Here is a 5741-nt window from a genome sequence, read left to right as displayed (position 1 = left end):
AAACACTTGTAGTTCATGGTTTAAAACAATCATAGGAATGTCATGGAGCTTTTAGAAATAGAATGAATTCATCATAATAGCATTAAATCATGGTTTAATTCAATAAATCATAATATTAAAACATGAAAGATTGAATAATAACAATAATTTCATGGTAACATGGAGTAGAATCATAGTTCATGGAGATTCATAGATGAAATCATAATTTAAAACATGATAACTTGAAAACATCATCACTTTATACTTTAAAAAGGTTTCTTGGACTCTATGGATGAAAGGGATCCATGGATGACAATCTAACACTCCTGAGATGATGAATTTAGAAGGATTGATGGAGAGTTCTTGAGAAATTGCCTTGAATTTGAGAACTAAGGTTTTTTGTTCTTAAAACGGGCATCTTTAATTTTGAAGAGGAATTCAATAATGATTACTACTTAGGGTGTTTAAGGGTTAAATTTTGTGTTTTAGGTCAATTAGGGCCGTAGAAAAAGACCCAAATACCCTTAAACGAATTTAAAATCGGAAGCTAAAAACTGACCATCCTAATTTTTGGCCTTGGTGTGATATGCCACTATCACGCCAAGCCATTGAAAAAAGGGAAAACTAGGAACTGAGGGCATAGCGCGACGCGGAGGAATTGCGGTGCCCTTTTGATTCTGAAATTTACCCTTGGCGCGACGCGCCATTATCGCGATAATACACTGGAAGAGGAAAATTGGAATTTTTTTTGATGGCATGATATGGTGGTTTCATGTAGCTTTACTGGAAATTGAAAATCATCATTTAGGCTAGCTCCGCGATGCGCTAATGTTTAAAATGGCGGTGCTTTACGATTGAAACTTAAAATTGCCATAAATTCTTACCCGGTTATCGGATTTAGGCAAATTTTATACCATTGGAAAGCTAACTGAATTTCCTATGCAATGGAAGGATCTAAAATGAAAAATAATGAGTGTTTCAAAAATTTCATATATGAATACTCATGTATTAGGACTTAGATTATTCTAGGAAAATACGGGGTGTTATAGTACGACTCATAAGGGTCAGTCATACCCCTATGATGGAATTTTGTACAGCTCAAGTAGGGATATTCTAGATATTTTGACATATATCCTAATAAGGTCCCACAACTTCTAACCTACTTGGGAGGTTATTTACCCTATTATTCCATTCATTAACACTTAGAAACTCTTCTAAAAACACTCTATAATTCTCTCCATAGCATTTGGACAAGGAAAACTAGGGTTTTAACTAGAGGATTAATTTGGGGCTGGTTTTGGTGATTTCTTTCCATCATCATCTTAGATTAAGGCATGTCCTGTTCTCTCGTTGTTAATTCTAAGTAGAAGCATGGATTTTATGAATGTTTTATGACTTCATTGACTGAATAATTTTGGTTTTCAAATATGAATTGAGGGTTGTGATATTAAATAGTAGGTTATGGTTTTCCTTGGGTTTAATTATGCTTTATGTGCATTAATGGTGATTTTGGATAATTGGATTGCATGGGAATGGTTTGGTGGTAATTATATTTGCTTTTGGTTATATTTCCCCCTAATGTGATTGACAAAATACCTATAACAATGTTTTCATTACATTGAGTACTTTTAATGGAATTATTGCTTGCTTTAAAACTTGGTAAAGAAATTAAGCATGGTTTAAATGGCTTGGAAATGTAAATGGCTAAAAGGTTATGTTTGTGGGGAACATAGAATCCCCCAAGTGGTTTAATATGGTAAATTAAAGGGCATTTGAAAGTCCCCTTAAACCTATATATAGTTGGCTATGGATAGTACTTACAAGTATAGTCGGTGTGACGATACGACCACTAAATAGACATGATTAATAAATGGTAAATGGATTGATTGGTTGCTTGGTAATCATTTTAATAGTTCAATAGTAGCGAGATATGTTGCAAAGTCTTAGAAGGTGGAGGACTCGGGAGACCAAAATTGGAATCTTATATTTGCTGATATGAGGTTAGTCTTGGTGACTATGTGCATAACGTCACACTATATTTTGGGGGATGTACTAGTTATCCAAGGTTTTCTTCCCTGGTCATGTAGATACATGCACTGGGGCCCTTTTATCAGAGGGAGATAAACCCATTAGCTCATAGGTAGTTTAGGATGACAAAGCTACACAACCCAGGTAATGGTTTTAAATGCATGCTAAACCTGGCCTTCTTTCCCGACTTGGTTATATATATATATGGTTTTGTTCATATGGGTAGTTTTACTTATTTTTACAAATGATATTATTTTATCCTTATCATGAGATCATGATAGTGTTTACCCGCTAACCTATTACTGGCGGCTGTATACCCATGCTATGTAGGAACCGACTATTCTACTCCTCCTACATAGCGATTGACTCAGGGATTAGCCTTTGAACTAAAGTGATGAGCTTCTATCCTTTTGGAAGGCTCTATCTTATTTTATGGATATTCTTAAACACTTTGATTTTATTTTGGATACTGGTTTTGGCCATGGTTAGGGGCATGTCCTAACTGAATTTTATTATTTATTTGGTTAAAGGCTTTATGGTACTTATGGCTTGGAATGGGTAGGAGCGGTATGGGTGTTAGCCTTGGCATTAGAATTGGTATTGGGGCTTACACCCTTGGACGATATTATTAGTTGTTCCATCATATTTTATTTTGGGTTTAATTATATTATGTTTTGGAACATCTTTGGTTATGGTTTAGTTTATGACCCATGTTTTGGTATTGGTTTGGTATAGTTGGATTCTTGGTATGTGGTGGTTGGAGTTGGTTGGGTAGGTCATGATTGTGATCCTATCCTAGAGTCTTCATGTAAGATGTTAGACTACCTTGATACATCCTCAAAATTCAGCCAACTTAGGACAGGCGACTAAAGGTTGGGTTGGGTAATAGGGATGGTCTTCAGTTTTGGTCGGACTTGGGACACCCATTACAACAAGTCCCCCAATCAGTTCATGTCAAGTTAGTAACAACGCCTAGGATTATGGTCAACTGAGAGTCCACAAAGACATATTAAGTAGAGTATCTTTTAGGGATGTGCAGTGCGCTACACTCATAAGGGAGAGGCCACAAGGCATTAGGTATGTCTCACTTTCTTTGTATTTAACTTTTAATCTTGGAGTCACAGTCATGGAATCTTCTCTATTCTTTGTTTGTTTGTCTTTTAGATCATGCCTCGTAGATCTAGAACACAAGTAAATTCTTCTATCTTATCTGGGGGTAATGTTAAAGGGCTGCGTCCTACTTTTGGGGTTGATATTTGATTTCATTGTCCTATCTATGATAGTTTTGGAGTTTCACCAGTTGATACTAGTCCTCCTCAAGGAAAGGTAGCTAATGCGAAATTCCACTATTCTATTTATTCTACTCCTAAATTAGTTACTACTAAGGTTGAACAGGATATGTCTGGTGGGTTGTCTGCTGCGGCCACAAGGGTTGGTCAGTTTATGAAACTTAATACTCATATTTTTTCTACAGTGAAGGTAGTGGAGGATCCTCAAGGTTTCTTGGATAAAATGAAGAAGATATTCAGGGTGATGCAGGCCATTAATATGGAAGGTGTAAACTTTGCAGCTTATTAGTCAAAGATATTGCGTACTAATGGTTTGAAGAGTGAGATAGGGGTAGAGGAGATGTGGAAGAGTCATCCTTATGGTATGCCTTCTCTGGTTCTTTTCTAGATCATTTATTTCCTTAAGAGTTGAGAAAAGCAAAGGTGGAGGAGTTTGTGAATTTTATGCAAGGGGGAATGTCTGTCAAGGAATATGCCTTGAAATTTTATCAGCTATCATGGTAACTCCTAATTTGGTGGATGAAATGAGAGAGAGAATGAGAAAGTTTACTTTTGGGTTAAATCAAGATTTAATTTTGGAGACAAAGACTACCTTGCTAATTAAAGGTATGGACGTCTCTAGGTTGACTATTCATATGTAACAAGTGGATGATGAGAAGAGGAAGCAAGCAAAGTTTAGAGATAGATAGGGTAGAAGGAATAGGTTTTCTGACCATGGAGTTGCTCAGTCTCTGGGTAGTCGGGATGGTGGAAAATGGTAGAAAAAGAAGTAGGGGAGTTTTCATTCCTTCACTTCTGCTAGTGCTCCTTACTAGTCAGGCGACAGACATCATTAAGGTGGTGATAATTTTTGGGCAAAGGGTGCCTAATCTTAGAAAAACGGAGGCCAGTTAGTTTCTCATGCCCTCCTTGTCAGATTTATGGTCATCCTCATTAGGTTTATTACAATAAAGAAAGGGATAAATGCATCAAATATGGCCAGGTTTGCTATTGACTTAGGGATTATCTAGTTAATAAGGTTTCTATGGGGGAGAATATGATTCCTATGACTTCATCTTCTACTCCTACTCCTGTTAGTGTTGCATCTACTTTTATTACCGCTCCTGGTTTTAGTCTTAGTCAAAATAGGTTATATCCTTTGGCATCCTAACAAGAATCTAAGGCCTCATCTGATGTCGTTACTGGTACGTTATAACTTTTTTCTCATGATGTATATTATTTACTTATTTTGGGGTCCACCCTCTCCTATGTGACTCCTTATGTGGTTGTATCTTTTGGTTTTGATTTGGAGGATATATTTGAACTTGATATGGTAGATTTTGATGATATTCTAGGGATGGATTGGTTACACTTATGTTACGCATTCTTGGATGGTCGGACTCATACGGTTGTCTTTAGGTTCCCTGTTGAGCCGGTTAGAGAATGGAAGGGAGGTTTTTTAGCCTATAGGGGGGATTTTTTTCGTATCTTTGAGCTCAAAAGTTAATCTCCAAAGTTTCTATTTATCACCTAGTTCGGGTTAAAGATTCTAACTCAAAAGGTCTTTTTTTCTAGTTAGTTCTAGTGGTTAATAAGTTTCCAGAGGTCTTTTTGGTTTGTCTTCTTGGTGTTCCTCCAAATAGGTAAATCAAGTTTGGTATTAATCGTGTTCTAGATACTCTTCCAATTTAAATTTCCTTTATGTAGAATGGCTCAGGAAGAGTAAAGGGAACCTAAGGAGCAACTTAAGGATCTTTTAGATAAGGGGTTTATTCACCCTAGTGTATCTCTGTAGGGTGTACTAGTATTTTTTATACATAGGAAAGATGGTTCCCTTCAAATATACATTGACTATATGCAGTTCAACAAGGTGGCAATCAAGAATAAGTATCTTTTTCCAAGGATAGATGATCTGTTTGATCAGTTGCAAGGTGCCAAGTTCTTTTCTAAGATAGATCTTCAGTCCAGGAACCACCAGCTAAAGATTAGAGAGGTGGATATCCTTAAGATGGCTTTTCGTACTCGGTATGGACACTTTGAGTTTTAGGTGATGTCATTTGGATTGATTAATGCTTCGACAACATTTATGAATCTAATGAACATAGTATTTGGCTATAAATATTTGGTTAAAGTTTGGCTATAAATGGGCCAGTCATTGTATGGGAAGGGGGTTCCTTAGTGCCTAAAGGAAAGTTAAATTCGTATCTAAAAGCCTAATAGTTGATCTCAAAGAGGTGTTTGTATTATTTGTTCTATTAAAGATTCTAACTCGAAAGGTTCTTCTCTATAATATGTTCCTATGGTTAATGAGTTTCTCAAGGTTTTCTGTGATAATCTTCTCTGTATTCCTCCCCATAGGGAAATTGATTTTGGGATTCATCTTGTTCTGGACACTTATTCATGAAACACCCTGGGTTTACGGCCCTTAGAAGATTTCCTAGATTTTTGGTCTCTGGAAAAGATATG

Source organism: Capsicum annuum, chromosome 3 (genome assembly GCF_002878395.1).
Source record: "Capsicum annuum cultivar UCD-10X-F1 chromosome 3, UCD10Xv1.1, whole genome shotgun sequence".
In the NCBI taxonomy this organism is placed as follows: Eukaryota; Viridiplantae; Streptophyta; class Magnoliopsida; order Solanales; family Solanaceae; genus Capsicum; species Capsicum annuum.
This window is presented reverse-complemented; position numbering follows the sequence as displayed.